Raw genomic sequence first — 18,580 nt, 5'->3', positions numbered from 1 at the left:
AAATTCTAATATCACCTCAAAATTAAATTAAATCTATCTAAACTTTATCAAATTGATTTGTAAAATAAAATTACTTCTTTTATATACATATCTTCACAAGTATCCTATAGATGACTATTGACAAATAAGGGTCGATGTTAATATAAGTGAAATGGAGACAAGGTGACAGGTAAGCATGTGGAAAGAATGCATAGCCAGCTTGGCCCATCATATTCCCCAAGAATCCAAGAAAGCAAAGTGCATGGCTCCCACTCAAAATTTTTGATTATCCACACTTTTTCTCTCAACTTTGTAGTCATGTGTCAAGCTTATTCTGGCTACACACATATAACATTCAACGTTTAGGGTTTTAGATAGAATAGAACAGAGTAAAGTTGAATGAGATGGGAGTAGATGCATGTTTTGTCTTTGACTAGAACTAGAAGAATATATACACCTTCTCCTTGTCCCACAAACCCATTCTGATTGTGACTTTTATTCCATCCTTTTTCCAATTCTTTGCACAATATAATACTACTAACGATATGTAGACAACTCTTGTTTTATTTCCAAATTTTGGTTGATGCTTTACGTAGTATGATTGTTGAGGTGTTTGTTTAGATGTTGAAAGCTGTTTGCAAATTTTTATGCTTCATTTTTTTTTGAAAATTAACAAGTTATTGTTTGTACATGTCTGTAGTATCATTTCACATAAAATAATTATTGTTGGGCACTCATTCATTTTAAGGCAGTTTGTTTTGGTTTTTTTCTAAAAGTAATTTTTAAAATACAATTTTTTTAAAAAATTGTGATTTCGACTATGTTTTGATTTTTAATAATATATATTTTTACTAAATAACATTAAATTTTAGATTTATAAAAAATTGAATATAAATAAACTTATAATATTTTAAAAAACAGTTTTATAAAATCTATTTTTTAAAAATACAAAGAAAAAAATATTTTTTAAAATTAAAATAAACCATCAAGTTTATTTTTAAAATTAAAATAAACCATCAAGTTTAAAAGAATTTTTTTTTTTTTTAAAAAGTGTTAGATATTAGTAATATGAAAAGAAAAGATAATATTCAAAGCTAAAAATGAAGTAATTTGTTAGTCAAAAACAGTTGCATTGAGAATTTGAGACCACTCACATTCTCCTTAGTCGAAGTAAGGTTAGACAAATATATATATAAAAAGAAAAGTTGAATGCTAGTTAGTGATTTTTTTTTAATCTATGAGGTATACGAAGACGTCATTATTTGAATAATTAGTTAGTCAATACTAAAATTTGTAGGATATGTAAAAAAAATATCAACAAATTTATAGTAATACATTAATATAAATAAATCTTGTCGTCAGAGGTCAAACTCTAGACAATCAATTTACATTTATTTAAATCAACTAGTACATATCAATTGAACTTGTGTTAGAAGAAAAAAAATTAGCAGAACGAATAAACCATTATCATCAACATCCAAGAGATCGTGCCAACATAGATCAAACAGCCTTCCACTGATGTTGGCAATTTTTGCACTCCTAACTCCTATCAATGCTTCTAAAGACCCGCCAATTGATCCAACTGAAGCCCTAGTGCTTATGACTATGTATTTTATTAAATAGTAGATCAATATTGGAATACATGACATCGTATATTATCAACTCTCACAATAACTCGCGCACATTGTTAAACTCATGGTTCACAATAAGGTTCAAGAATCCATAGAGTTATATGACATACAAGCCAATTTTTGTGACAACCGAGTCACCTCCATAATGCAAGGGATTCAATAGATTTGTTGTAACGGCAGGACCATCATAGACCTAACCAAATCTTTTATCGCACATACCTTATATTCCTTATATTTTTCACCCTAATACTCAATTAGAGAATGTACATATGCCAGAGGGTCTCCTAAAATGTCAAGAAAAATATGTATGCCATAAGTTTCTTCTTTTTCCAATGTTATGCAGGAAAACAACACGGCGTGTACTAGAGGATATACCTTTAGCCCATAGAAGGAACATAAAATCTAGTTATGGATAACTATATCAAATATCAAATATCAAATAATCTCACTTGTGGTTAGGTATATGTGTAGGAAGTCTAATCCTGAATGAGTAAAAAGATGGGTGCATTTGCCTTTAGGGTACAAGACCTTACTACCTTTTTTAGGGAAAATGGAAAGTCGACAATGAAGCATATAGGAATACTTATATTGAAGCGAAGCCGGGGAAACCAAAATAAAATTCTACAAAGAATTGTTGTGTTATTTATTTTTGAGACAAACAACATTTATGTGGTATTCCCCTCTCCCACAAAACTCGGTACATAAGTCGGAAGACATGGAAAGTAGTTTCCATGACTGACTCTATTGGCCTTAACTTGAAGTTATGTTGTTAGCTTAATGAATTTGAAATAAATAATAGATGAGCTTATTCCTGACTTCATAGAAAGATTTGGAAAAGGGCGAGAATTATTTTGGCTAATTTCTTGATGGTTAATATGTCTCAAGGTCATCATTAACATGCATCTTCATTTTGAGGGGGGGAATGGATATACCCACCTAACAACTAACTACATAGTCTTTTATAAATAATCTATTCAAAAGACTATCAAGAATAATAAGTTTAAATTTGCTGATAAGAATGTTACTAAGATAGCAATTGACGCGCATCCTTTTCCAACAAGATTTTAATTATATGCAAAAGAGAGAAAAAAACAAGTCCAACAAGTTGTGGCTTAAAGTCCCATATAGCCAAATATTATCAAGGACTTGGGAAAATTGATAGAACTCCCGTATTCAAAAGTTTGTATCCATGACTTGTACAAATCTATGGTGATATGTAGTCTAGAAAGCCTCCAAACATTAGACAACTTGCACAAGAGGTTTTTAGTCACTACATTGCAACCATGTATCCTAATACATTAAAAACTTACTCAAGCTACCACTAGAGTCTCTAAAGATAACAAAGCAAAGATAATAGTGAGCTGATAGCACAAAAATGATTACATAGCAAACTAACATCCCTGAATGATATTGGGTGGTGAAATATAAGGTTAAAGATATGGAACAAAAAATCCTTCACTTGGACTAAAAAACAAAGGCAACAAATGAACACAAAAATCCAAAGAATGAGACACGAGCATTTACTTTTGAACATAATGAGACACGAGCTATGACTGAAGACAGATCAATGTATGAGGCGCATGATGTGGCAAATAAGAATGTGCGACAACCTGAAGAAAACGAAACATCCAATGAAGATGTGCTTGATATCCTAGATCTCAGTCTCATATATCACAACCGATATCCTAGTTCAACATTTCATGACCAAATGGGCCACACACATCAGATAAAAAATAGTTTCCACTTCCAAATGAACAGTCAGAATTATGAATTTAAGATTGTTAACAGACATTAATCCACTCTAAACTTGCATGATGACATGCTTTATCAAATTTTTAATATTAAATAGGACATCAAGTAACATTCCGAGTTGGCATACAATTTACATATCACCTCTCTGCTGGCTCGCCTTGCCAGTTTAGTAAATGTCTATAGACTTAACCCACCTGTCAATGGTTCGAATGCTGGGAAAATGATGATATTGATTGCAATACATACCAGCACTCCATCATAAAAACAAAACTGGAAGACTAAAAAGGCAACTATTCTATTCAGCAAACTATAATAATTTGACAGAGTAAAAGCCATAATTGCTTCCAAGTTCTAATTGTTGGATCGGCGCAACTCTGGACGAACAAAGTCTGCATCAGCTGGCACAGAAATGTCTACCGTAGGTTTCAGTTCGGCACAAACTTCAGTGGCACCATGCACTGGCCCTGTTTATGTCTTTGCCTTGGACATACAGTCTCTCACAAAAGGACCCATACCTTTTGGGCACAAACCAATTACACTAATGTTCTTTGGAAAATCAAGTCCCGAAGACTGTAAATGCCCAAGAAACCCATGGGACAGCCCGAGTATGCTGTTAGGCTTCATGAGGGAAAATATTCTTTCATAATTATCTGCCTTCATGATAAATAAGAATTACCTGAAAACTGCAAAAACATTGGAAACATGACATATTTTGTCATTTGTATTGACAGCTATTGATTTGAATCATAGAGTACCAACAACAACCAACACATATGGGTAGTGGAAATGGTGGAGGACAGGACGATGACAATAGTATTGGAAACAGCAGTTGTGGCGATATTGACAATAACATCTAAACTCTTAATTACGCAAGGAAACAACATCTGGATATTGATTATTATGCAACTATGATAAATTATTATAGTTGCTGAAATCAACCCAGAACATTTTCCTACATATGCATCCAATAATAATTTTGGGAAAACTTATGATTTTATCATGCATATAAATTTATGAACAATCCAAAAAAATGCATTATTGTTATTATGAAAGATCGCATAACTATCATCACAAAGTTTGGTTTTGATATCACACAAACCAATGATTGAAAGTTTTAGCAACACAAACAACAAAAGATGAATCAGAATATAAATACAAACTTACTAAACTACTATAAGAATTAAATTAAGTTCAGATATTCAAGGACTGATTAACCTTCGCAGAATCAGAAATCAACAGCAACACAGATCACTGCCACCATACAATCACATCAAAACAGAAAAATCTTTTACCAACAGAAAAACGAAACATTAACATTAAGTAATACTAGTAAGCATTCAAATTAAGCATTCAGAGCAATGGTTTAATTTAATGTGAGGTAGAACATTTAAATAAACCACCTGTGATCCCCAACCGATAACAGCAATTTGCTTAATCCCGTTGAAAGCATCTGGCACAAATGGAACAAATACCAGCAACCTTTCACGATATACTGCAATTTTTTAACCGAAAAGTTTAACTTTCACAATCTGAAAAAACGCTAGAAAGCTTCGAGTAGAGAGAGTTGATAGAATTGTATTGGAGAATACCTCGTTGTGTCCGGCGAGGTTAACTTTTTCTTTCTTGAAAATTGACGTTTCGAAATTGAGTGAGACCGGGAGATTTATGGCCGGAGATGACACTTCGCGAGCGGCGAGGGATGGTGCATCGAGGAAGAGTTAGGGTTTTGAAGCTGAGTTTGGAGGAAGAAGAATGCGGTGCAAGGTTGGTGGTGGGGAAGCTTCTGGTAGTGATCGGTTTAGCTTGCGTTCAAGAGGTGGGAGATAGCCGGAGTACAATGTTATAAGTTGGAATCACTTGCTTGTGAAAATAGATGGTTTGAACTTTGAATTTGGAGAATAAGAGACATAAAAAATGGATAAGAATACCTTATATTTTTATAAATAGATTGGTATACTAGAAACAAATTAATTAACTGAAAATTAAAAAATTTGTACCACTAATGTAACTGGTTACAGCAACTACAAAATTGAAAAATACTAAAAGCGGTAACCAATTAATGTGAATGTGTAACTAGTTACACCCTATACAAATCGCTTATTTTCAACGTATTTGATTTTTTTCTCACATCTGTAATTGGTTACAACCCCGTGATAATCAATTACATCACTTGAATTATAGTTGTTCACTTAACACACTACCTTAATTCAAGTGTTCCATGTCTTTCATCTCCATATTCATCTTCAATCTCTTCAACACTTTAATGGTGACTACCTTAGTCAACAAATCAATCATTTGGTCTTTACTTCTACAATATCTCAATCTCAACCTTCCTTCACTAATAAGCTCTCTCAAGTAGTGAAACATCATCTCAATATACTTGCTTCTCTAATGTGCAAATGAGTTCTTAGCAAATTTTATAGCAGAAACATTATCAACCAAGAGCGTTACAACGTGACTCTCAAGGCTGCCCAACTCCTTCAATAGATTCATTAACCACACGGTTTGGCACGCACACAACGAAGCGACAATATACTCGGCCTCACGAGGGTTCCACTACCGGTTCCTTCTTCGAATACCATGAGATTGGTGTTCCACCGAACATAACGATGTATCCAGCTGTAGACTTTCGATCATCTTTATCTCCACACAAGTAGCAATTGGTAAAATCGAGTAAATTATATTTTTTTTGTCTGCTGCGGGAAAGAGAATTCCGCAGCCAATAGATCTTTTGACGTATCTTAGAATCCTCTTGACTGCTGCCAAGGGAGACACATTCGGTATCTCCATGAATCTACTCACAATACCGACAATATACGCAAAATTCGGTCGCGTATTGCACAAGTAACACAAGGATCCAATCACCCTTCTATACTAAGTTGAACTAATATCTTGCTCGTCCTTATTCTTCGACAATTGTAGCCTCGGTTCACTTGGAGTAATGGCAGCATTACAAATCCATTTCAAAATTCTTCAAAATCTCAAGCGCATACCTTTTGTAGTGCGTGATTAGTCCCTTTTTGGACTTGTGAAACTCAATACCAAGAAAATATGTCACGAGGCCAAGGTCGGTCATTTCAAACTCTTTCATAAGTTCACTCTTGAACTTACAAATGAATTTTTTCATTGCTGCCCGTAATCAACAAAGCATCTACGTATAGACAAAGGATTATCACCCCTTCATTTCTATCCCTTTTCACATTCACGTCATGTTCGGATACACACTACTTGAAGCCAATCTCCTTTAAGAAACCATATATCCTCTTGTTCCAAGCTCTTGGAGCTTGTTTCAAACCGTACAACGCTTTCTTCAACTTATAGAACTTTGACTCTTGGTTTTTCACAAATAACCAGGGGATGCTCTACATGAACTTCCTCTTCAAGTCGTCCGTTCAAAAACGCACATTTGACATCCATTTAATAGATGGACTAATGGTTGTTATGCGCAATACCAACATCTAGTCTAATGGTTTCAATTCTAGCAACTAGTGCAAATACCTCTTCAAAGTATATGCCTTCTCTTTGCAAAAATCCCTTTGCAACTAATTGATTCTTATGCTTCAATATTTCACCCTTAGAATTTGCCTTCACTTTGAACACCCATCTTACACCGATTGGCTTCTTTCTTTTCGAGTAGAGAGAGTTGATTGAATGGTGAGGGAGAATACCTTCACATGTTCGGCGAGTTTAAATTTTTCTTTCTTGAAAATTGACGTTTTCACAATTGAGTGAGGAATGAGATTCATTGTCGTACTAGACAGCTCGCGGGCGGCGAGGGATGAGGCGACGATGCCTATGTATCAGCAAAGAGTTAGGGTTTTAAAGCCGAACTTGGAAGAAGAAGAAGAAGAAGAATGTAGTTTGAGGTTGGTAGTGGGGAAGATTCTGGTAGTGATTGGTTTTGCTAAGATTTTAGAGGTGGCGGAGATAGCCGGAGTATACGATGTGGTAGCCGGAATTGTCGAAGGAATTAGAAGGTGTGTGGAGTAGCTATTGTTGGGAATAAAAGAGAGGGAAATGTGAAATTTCGTTCAATTTTATAGTGTGATTGTGAGTGTGAGCATTAAGGGAAGGGTGTGTGCTAACATGCACTGGGTTAGGTGAAAAAGAAATTTTATTTTTGGACTTGTTTAATTTAAGAAACTAGAAACTAGAAAAATTCCAAGAATTGAGTCCCAGGGGAAATGGTAGCAACCGTGGATAACATTGTCTCGCCTTCTTGGATGACCCCGATTCAATAGTAAGTTGAACTAGGAAACCTTTCTTCAGATCCATCTGAGGCTACCTTCGTAAAAAAAGAGCATATGAGTACATGGTGGACGGAGGAATCTTGTATAAAAGAGGAATATCTACACCCTTACTGAAATGCTTAGGAAAGGAGGAAGCTGACTACACCCTTTAGAAGGCGCACGAAGGGATAATCGGGAAGCATCTGTGAGCTAGAGCCTTAGCCAAGAAGATTCTAAAAGCAAGGTATTTATGGCTAACCATGGTTCGGGGTGCCCAATAATACATGAAAAAAGTGACTGATCCCAACGACACGGAGATATTTTCAATGCTCCATCTACTAAGTTGCATATTTTCACCGCCCCCAGGACAACTTAATTACCTTATTATAGTCGTTGATTATTTTACCAAGTGGATCAAGGAGGAGGCGTTAGTGAACTCCATAGCATCGAATATCTTAAATTTCTTAAAAAGGAACATATTGGCCAGGTTCAGGGTGCCTCAAGCCATTGTGATAGAGAAACCTCTTATAAGAGTTAAAGATCAAGCAACACTTTGTGTCAGTAGAGCACCCACGAGCGAATGTTCAAGTGGATAATAGTAAGAGGCCTAAATCGTAGAATAAAGAAGGCCAGGGGTAACTGGGCCGAAGAACTTCCATATGTCCAGTGGACTTATCATACCACCCCCTAATCGACCATATGAGAAACCCTTTTTCGACTCACGTACGGGGTAGAAGCAGTCTTTCTAGTATAAGTTGAAGAGTTGAGTTGCATGACAGCTAACCATTTACCCACATAAGGTAATGGAAAGGCAATCAGGGAAGACATCGACCTTTTAGAATAAAAAAGGATAGTCATTGCCTTCACTAGATCCATCGTCAAGCAAACCCCGACCTCCAGGTACAACTGTTGCATCTGATAGAGAGAAATCTAGACTGGTGAATTGGTGCTTCGAAGATCTGACATATGAGGGAAAAATTCTCGGGATGAAAAGCTAGTGGCAAAGGAGGTTTGTTGTTACTACCACCATCTCTAAAAACCGGATTTGCAGAAGCCATCTTCTAGATATAAGCATCAAGTTGCCCATAATCTGCTATGATTCCAAATGTACGTATAGAGTACACCTAAGACGGAAGAGGGTGAATTAGCTATTTAGAAATTTTAGAGAAAAGTAACAAACTTTTTGCCTTAAAAATTATACTGGTTTACTTTTACTGGTTTATGATAATGAAATGATGACTTATTTTTCTGATTAAGAGTTGGAAGTGCTATGCAAAAAATTAAATGTATTAAAGTAAATAAACATAAGGAATTATACTAGTTTCCCTTATCAACCAATAGTACATCTAGTCCCCTCACACCCTGTGAGAGATTTAACAATTGTTAGATATTTGTACAAGCCTCACACCAAGACTTCTCCTATAATCTTATACCAACAACAAAGAATCACACCAAACTTCCTTGATTTCCAATCTAAGAGAAAGAACCCTACTTCCTCTTTTACTCACTTGTTACCACAATCTGATAAACAAGTTTACAACAGACAGGTAGATGAAATAATTTTTGAGTACACGTGTTAACACTTTTCAAACACTTAAAATAAAGTTATTCTATTTCCTAAAATAATATGATCAAATGATACACACACATACTTAAGGGCTAAAGGAAGAAGATGAAACTTTTTTATCAGATATGAAAATTATGCAGCAGAAAAGTTTCCATGAAAATTTTGAACACTTGTAAAATATGTCAGGAAAGAGGTTATATTGAATTTAAAATTTTCCTCTATTTATAATGATCTATGCACCTTTTGATTTTCAAAAGAAAAAAATTATTGGAAAATAATTATGAACAAATGGTTATGAAAGGTTTATTGATGAAGAAATGTGATGGAATAATACAAAGTTTCAATATTTTTTCAAAAGGAACTGAGGTTAATCGATTAACACCTAAAGGATAATTGATTACCTTGCTTTAACTTTCAAAAATTAATGAAAAGATGGGATGGTTAATCTATTACCTTGCTTTAACTTTCAAAAATTAATGAAAAGATGGGATGGTTAATCTATTACCTTAGACCCCATACATTGGGTGAATCGATTAACCTTGGTTAACACAACAATTCTTCTTCAAAATAGTGCCATGGTTAATCGATTATCTTGGCCTTCTTATCCAGGGGATAGTATATTATCCTGTATTGAAAAAACAAGTTTTCTTCACATAGAAGCCTGGTTAATTGATTATCTTTCTCCTTTTACCAAGGGGTTAATCGATAAGCCATATTGTGGACTTAGAAAACAATTCAAAGTCTAACAATGCCACTTTTTGCCATTTTGAAACTCATGCATAGAATGACTTTGAATATTTTTTTAGCATCCAAGGTTTATATCATCAAAACATATTATACCTTAGCTTATCTTGATTAACTTCCAAATGCCATAGCTTGATCAAATTAATCATGTTAAATCATAAATTTGAATCATACTTGAAAAGATACTCAAAACTTGTCATGAAACTTTTAATCCACTGTTGAATCTTTTCCTTCTTTTATAAGAGACTTGTCTTCACAAAATGGAAGTAAGTGTAACTATCTGAAATGATTGATTGATATTCCCAACGGAAGTTTTGATTAATAGGGAGATATCTGGCAAGGGGAGGTGACTTACCGCTAGGGGTGTTCGCGATGTGGTTTGGGCGGTTTTGACGTAAAAAATCATCCGAACTGCAAGAGAAAAAAGTGTGCGGTTCGGTTGGTTTTTAGAAATAAAACTGAACCAAACCAAACTAAACTAAGGAACTCACTCCAAGTTAAGGGACTCACCTCCCACTAATAAGGCTTCCGTTAACTGAGGAACTTGTCCCAAGCTAATGGACATGTCTCTCGTACAAACAGGCCATGCCTCTTACCACAGGACAATGTTCGAAGGAAGTCTTAAAACACTTCCCTCTTTACAAGCTCCCGTGCTTAAGGGACTCTGTAGTGTTATATTTGTGAGAGTCCCAAATAGTGTTATCCCCGCCTAGCGTGAGATCGCCCCGACGATATCTTCACAGAACGTGGGGGCTCATGCTTGGGACAATTGACAAGTATAATATTGTTACCCCCATTAGTCATATGAGAAAGATTCATGTCATGAATCCCTAGAAATTAGGTAGCAAAAGTTTCCCCTAATTAAGGGAAAGTAATTACTGCCTCGAGGGGTTTCCTAAAACCTTAGGCCAAAAGGCCTCTATAAATCTACTAAGGCCTCTTAATAATAATAAGGGTAAAATACGTTTTTAGTCCCTATAAATATGCGACCCTGCATTTTTAGTGTCTATAAAATTTTTCTTCAATGAATGGTTCTTATAAAATTATTATGCACCTAGTTTCAGTCTCTACTGTTAAACCGATGTGTATTTTAGAATGATTATTTTGCAGACATGTTTATAATGTTTTAAAAAGTTCCTGAAAAAAAAAAAAAGAAACTCAAAATTTAATTTCTAAATTGAAATTTTCATTACTTTTATCATTATTTTTTGAAATTTGAAAAAATCATATTTAATTTTTCTCGTTTTAAAAAATTCTAAAACTTGGTAAATAAATATTTTACAGTATTTTAAACATATATAAAAAAATTATTCAAAAATTTAAAAATTAAAGGGTAATTAAACCGTTTTTAAAATTTTAGAAAATTGTAGGGACTGAAATTGCATGCATAAAAATTTTAGAAGGACCATTTATTGAAGAAAAATTTTATACGGACTAAAAATGCACGGTCGCATATTTGTAGGGACTAAAACATATTTAACCCTAATAATAATAATAATAATAATAATAATAATAATAATAATAACACTGTATGTCCATAAAAGTTAAGTTTAAGCGCCTAATCTGATTCGGGGTAGGTTCTGTATGCTGTATTAGATTTTAAGCGTTTAATCTAATTCGGGATCAATCAAGTGATTTCAGCCTCCTCCCGATCACAGTTATAGAGAATCGAACCGTGATCCTCTCTACCAAATTCAACATCAATCACCACTGAACCAACTAATAATTGATAATTTATTTTTATTTTTCGTATTCTTGAATATTTGCCCAGAAATTTTTCTTTTAATTTGTTAAAGTGAAAGTTATTTTTGAATATTTCCTATAATTCAGAGAAATAGATATAAATGTGGAGTATATAACTAAATTTCGAGAAAAAGGTGTAGCCTGTAGGTAATCAAAACACAGGCCCATGGCCCAATATAAAATATATGTACAGATAACTATTAACGTCCTAGATACTAATTGAAATACCATTATTCAATAGGTTAAGTTAAGTGCTATACCATTATCAACAACAAAAAAAGAAAACTCATTAAACTTTACACGTTAACAAAATATATTTTATAATGAATATGATTATTTAATTTAACTCAGCGGCAAAATGTTACAATTTAATTAATTTTCTATTTTTCAAAACAAGGACAAATGAACCAAGTTACCAACATTAAAAATTCTATTTATGTTAGTGGAAAGTTGTGATTGTGAGGACCACTACAAGAAGAGGATTAATAATGTGAAAAATAAAAGTTGTGTGAATCTAAGTGGCTTTTATTCAAATAAAACTGCGTTTTGTGTCACTATTATTGACGTGGACAAGGACAATGGATTACTATTCTATTGTCAAAGGAAGATGATTGGCATAGTGCTAATTAGCTTATTAGAAAAAGCGATTAGGTGACTTTTTAGCCTAAAGGGTGCCATTCGAAATTGGCTTTTGCCTAACTTATAAAGGTATTAAAAATGTTAGGAAAAAGCCTAAACATGTTTATTTTGGTTAATCTTATATGAACATATAAGCTAGATTATAAATTCAAAAAATAATCTTGTGAAAAATAAATTTCAATTTCTTCTAAATGCTAAGCAAACCTAAAGCTATTTTGTTAATCATGGCAACAAAAAAAAAAATTTAAGTAAATTATATTCTGAGTCACACATAAGATTCCCTTCAAATTTCAAAATGTGCTAAAATATGTACTTGTAATTATTCAGCATCATAAAATAATCACCACTCTCGTGAATTTTTTTTATATGTATGAACAAACATTGATCAGTTCTAATAAAAAGAGTTACTCCTATTTGGTGATATTAATTAGGACAAAATTATGAAAACGTGAATTTTCAGCACTATGTACTCGAGGCATTTTTTATTTTTTTTTTGGCTTTATACCACCGGTTTAGTCCGATTCGGGGGCGAGTTCTGGCATCAAGTGGTTCCATCCTCTGCCGATCGTAGTTGCGGGGGATCGAACCGTGGTTCGACCTACCAAGTTCAGCGCCAATCATCACTGAACCAACTAACGATTGGTTGTATTCGATGTATTTGTTTTAATTAAATTTTAACCATATTTAGTTTACATTAAGGGTAAATTAAGTTTGAAATTAAACCTAAATAAAGACTATTAGAGGAGATAAAGTACTATTTCATCGAAAAATGATTTAACTGAAAATTGTCTGATTTTGAATTATATTTAACTTTTATTTTTACAATATTTAAAATAATATTTTATATTTATAATGTCGGGAGAGATTAGAGCGGTTAAAATGGACTATCTGATCCTAAATGAGTCGGTTCTAATGGGCCCTGAACTTTTTAAGGCTGAGCCAAAAAGACCTGCGTAATATGGGCTCGAGAATTACTACTCGAGTCTGACCCTAGATGCGCTTCGGACTACCCGATCATTTTTATTTAAAAAAATTAAAATTCCATAATATAGGCTTAATTACAGTTTTGGTCCCCTTATTTTCTCAGATTCACGAAATTGGTCCCCCTATTTTTAATTTAAACAGTTTTGGTCCCCCTATTTTAGTTTTAAACAATTTTGGTCCCCTTTTATACCTTTTAACTTAAAATTAACGATATTTTCACTTTTTAAATGACAAATTATTTGTAAAACATGAGAAATTATCCTATATAAATTTATTATTGAATTTCGTAGATAAAAATATAAGTTAAAAAATAAAAAATCTCATCGATTTTCTTTGAAAAAATATGAGAGGGGACTAAAATTGTTTAAATATAAAATAGGGGGACCAAAACTGTTTGAATTTAAAATAGGGGACTAAATTTGTGAATCACACAAAATAGAGGGACCAAAACTGTAATTTAACCTAATATTTATTATAAATTAAATTAAAAATTATATTATTTTAAACATAATACATTTTTAAATACTATATTATCTCTTAGAAATACTATAATATGTTTCTAAATATAATATATGTCTAAATTGTATAAAATAATAATTGAATAGTTAACATAAGAGAAAAACTAATATAATACAATGAAAGAATGTTGAATATATTAATGTATAATATTTAAAAGAGAAAGATTGAATAGAATAGAGATAAAATTTAATGAGGTGGGAAAAATGAATGTGCTATTTGGAATAAGACAATATAAATATTAATATACATTTTTTTAATTTTCCTAATTATGCGGGTCTAATGGACTACCTAGGACCCATATGAGCTAGTCCTAATGGATTATAGGCTTTTCAGGACTGGGCTTAAAAGACCCTAAAATATATAAATTTTTTTAAAGCCCAAACCCTATAATTTTTTGTGTCTGGCAGATCGGTCCATCCATATCCATATGAACTATCCCATTTTAACAACTCTAAAAGAGACTATAGAGTATTAATGATGAGTTAACTTCGTGATCTAAAAGATCTTGATACCTTATATATCAAAAATGTTAAGACAATGATTCACTTGTATATTAAATTTTTATTTTTATTTTTAATCTAATATAAATTCAATTAAATAAATTCAATTAAATAAATATTCAAAATTCAAAAGACTTTGAAACAATAAGAACACAAGTTACTTCTTTAATATATCTAATATTTATATTTTTAATAGATGTGAAACTTAATCACTCACACTTAAATTTTTATTTAATATTTATTTTCTTTAAAAAATATTAATTATAATATTATAAAATAGAAATACAACTATTTTTTTATCAATACTACTATTTCAATTCAATTCGGCATAATATAAACAATGGAATAAAGACAATTAGGAATTTTATAGTACATATTAGCCAGCTAGAAATAAACAAAAAATTATTGACATTATGCTCCCATCATTTAATTTATATGACAATGAAATCTTTTAGAATAATTGTTAAAATAAAGTCTCTCCTTAAAATATCCTATTTGCTTAAAGTCATAAATATAAAAATATGTACACAAAAATTCAACATTAAATTAATATATAAAAATGATGAAAAATATCAATGAATGTTTGACTAATAAAATAGAATAAATTTTTTATTGCCAAGCTAGTAAAGACTCTTCTATCGATCAAAGGTTGGAATTATACATAAAGAGAAACAAAGCTTTGAGGTTGAGCATGAATAAGAAAGATTATAGTTTTAAAATAGAATTTAAACTCATTTCCAATTTTTAATTGACAAAAATATTATTATTTGGACAAACATTTTGCTATTTTTAAAGCAAAATAAAGGTGGAGCACTTTAATAAATCTATAATGATGATTGCTCTTAATCTTCTACAAGATATAGGTTGAAATTTATAAATTTTTAAAAGTCAATTTTCTTTATCTAAACATTACCTTACTCGAAATTTTATTAATTCCTAATTTTATCTCACTCAAAATTTTATTGATTCCTAAATTTTATCTCACTTGAAATTTTGTTGACCTTCCTCCAATTTTGTATAGGGGTGATAATTGAGATTTAAAAATTATTTATTATTTTCTTCAAAAAAAAATTATTTATTATTATATGATATTGGTTATTGAGTTATTTTCTTATTTAATTTTTTTATTAGCAATTATTAATGCCACATAATTAGAATTAAATTTTTAATCTCAATCATCATATCAACTATACAAAATTGAAGGGGGACTAATAAAATTCAGACTAAATAAAATTTAAGGACCAGAAAATTGGGTTGTAAATTGGAGGGACTAAAACTTAAAAATTTAAAAAAAAGACCAAAAATAGATTTAAGTTAGAGAAATACTAAACAGTATCCTTTGGGCACTCTTTAAGTTATGAAAGTGATAATTTTTTTTGAAAATATGTATATTATTGTATTAAATATGTATTGAAAATTTGTTATAAAACTAACCAAAAACAATATAGAGATGAAGTAGAGAAAGTAAGAGAGAAAGTGCTATTCTATTATCTTCTTCAAGAAGTATCATTTACATTGCAAAGTGGACCTTATTTATAGGATATTAGGAAGGTGAAAAATCATAACCTTACTATACCACTTAATAGGGAATATGAAGATGAAAGATTAGAATACATATGGACATCCACAATAACATTTATTCATAACACTCCCCCTTGCAGTGGCGGAGCCAGGAATTTTAGGTAGCCTGGGCAAAAATTTTAACCGCGAGTTACATGTGACATAATATATAAATAGTCATAAAATGTGCTACATAAGAGAGATGAAACCTAACTTGTAAATAGTGTGCTAAATAAAATTAGGAGGTAAATGCCCTCTCCGAGACCTCTTTGCGGTGAATGTTCGTATAATATCAACATCTTTAAGTGACTTGAATATCTCCCGTTCGGTGTAACATATCATCAAGTTATTGAACCACACATCGTTGATCTTGTTGCGCAAATTAGACTTGATAATCTTCATTGCTGAAAAAGCTCTTTCGACGTATGCTGTCGACACCGGCAATATCAAAGCCAACTCAATGAGTTTGTAGACCAATGAAAATACCAAATGTTTCTTATTTGGATTAAATTCATTGGCAACATTATGAGGTGTTTCTTCTACTTCGGCTTTCGGTTGCACAACATTAACATTTTTAATACTTGTTCTAGGAAACAAAAACTTTCTCATCTCTGAAATTTAATTATCTAGAAAAATAAAATATGAAGTTAAATTGAAAGTAAAATGGTTCGATTTTAGTAAGTAAGCGACTTTGACTTTAACTCTAAAGCCCACAACTAAATCTAATTAATTTAAATAATAATAAAAATATAACATAAATAAATAAATTAATAAATTAATAAATTAATAAATTAAACCAATTGTTAGATTAAACCAAATAATAACTAAACCTAATTCACACATGTTTATACCAATTTAAAAAAATAGAGAAAAAAAAACAAAAACAAAAAAGTAAATTAGACAAAACTACCACATACTACCTACACCTAATTCTCTTTATAGTTTCAATTATTAACTTTTTTTTATTAAAAAAATTGCAAAACAAAATAACACAACACTACACACTTTTTTGGTTAACTCAACCACACTACCTAGTACCTACACACTTTTTTTAAATTTCTGTTTGATTCACTGATAATTAATTGGGTTGGGCCTGGACCATTGATTATTTATTTGTTTTAATTTTTACACCCTGTTTTGACTAATTTTGCCCCTAATTTTATCTAAAACTCTAATATTAAATTAGGCAAAATACAAAAAAAAATAGGGGTTGAGCCCGGACGGGAGCCCGGGCGGGTGCCCGGGCTAGCTGGGCACTGGAACCGCCACTGCCCCCTTGGATGTCCATTGAGGATATGCCTCGTTAAAACCTTACTAGAGAAAACCCGGTGGGAAAAAATCTATTGAAGGAAAAAGAGTACAATATCCTTTGAATGTGAACTGCCTCGTTAAAAACCTTACAAAAAAAAAACCAGTGGGACGATATTATATGTGAGACGATATTATTTATAGTAGTTACTTAAAATGTCTTCTTCGAAGTGACTTCATGTAGTGATAATAGTTATGCGAGACTTTATGAAGTTGTTGCCATGATTTATTTCATAGATCTCCATGAAATGGTTGTACCATCACATGTAAACAAATAACCTCTTTCTGATCTACCATTGTGAGAATCTGACAAGTAACATGCATCTCTAAGATAACGAAGTATATGTTTGACTCTGCTTAAATGTCTTTATGTAGGCGAATAATTGTATCTTGGTAATAGATTGACCACAAACAATATATTAAGACGTGTATAATTAGCAAGGTACATTATGCTCCAATTGCACTAAGATATGGTACTCCAAGACCAAATAATTTTTGTAATCATTTTCTTGAGGCCTGAAAGGATCTTTCTCTACCTCTAATGATATACCAATCATTAGAGTAGATAATGGATGATATTTGTCCATATAGAAGTATTTCAACACTTTTTTATATAGCCTTCTTGATGTACAAATATTCTTTTGTCCACATGCTCCAGTTGCAAACCTAGACATATTTTATCTTTTCTAGGTCCTTCATCTCAAACTCTTTATTTAAGGAATTTATAGCTTTTGGAAGCTCTTCAGGAGTTCCAATAATATGTATGTCATTCACATAGATAACTAGTATTGCAAATTCTTTTCTACATCATTTTATGAAAATACAAGTACAAATTGAATTATTTGTATATTCATCATTTAGTAAATATTCACTGAGGCGATTATACCACATGCATCCAGATTCTTTCAGCTCATACAGAGACTTGTTCAATTTGATGTAGTAGTTTTCTCGAGATCGATAATTACGTGCCTCTGGTATATTGAACCCTTCAGGGAGTTTCATGTAAATGTCACTATTAAGTGAACCATATAAATAAGATTTCATTACATCCATCATGTTTAAATTAAGCCCTTCATGTGTTACAAGGCTAATTAATTATCAAAAATCAATTGAATCCACTACAGGTGAATATGTTTTATCAAAATCAATCTTAGGACTTTGTGAAAATCATTGAGCAATAAATCAAACTTTATATCATTCTTATTTTTCTTTTTCACAAAAACTCATTTATATCCATTTAGTTTCACCCCATGAGGTGTTCAGACTACAGGTCCAAAAGTGAGTCACTTGTAAAGTGAGTTTAATTCTTATTCAATTGAATATATTTATTTTGGCCAATTCTCACTTAGTATCTAATCTTTAATAGACTTTGACTCATGATCCTCGTTATCATTGATCACTTTTAGCGCTATATTGTATACAAAG

At 31.9% G+C, this 18,580-nt stretch overlaps 1 long non-coding RNA gene across 1 annotated transcript; it reads right to left on the bottom strand.

Annotated features, from left to right (window-relative positions):
• Nucleotides 1–2,284: 2,284 nt before the first annotated feature.
• Nucleotides 2,285–5,253, bottom strand: LOC131648169 (uncharacterized). The gene is made up of 3 exons (XR_009298058.1): nucleotides 4,952–5,253; nucleotides 4,763–4,854; nucleotides 2,285–4,045 (listed from the first exon to the last, which is right to left on the bottom strand). It is a non-coding gene; the product is annotated as an uncharacterized LOC131648169 (long non-coding RNA).
• Between the last annotated feature and the right edge of the window lie 13,327 nt (nucleotides 5,254–18,580).

This window comes from Vicia villosa, linkage group LG2, assembly GCF_029867415.1.
Source record: "Vicia villosa cultivar HV-30 ecotype Madison, WI linkage group LG2, Vvil1.0, whole genome shotgun sequence".
Classification (NCBI taxonomy): domain Eukaryota; kingdom Viridiplantae; phylum Streptophyta; class Magnoliopsida; order Fabales; family Fabaceae; genus Vicia; species Vicia villosa.
Note: the sequence above shows the minus strand (reverse complement) of the source record. Positions and strands in the feature narration are given on the sequence as shown.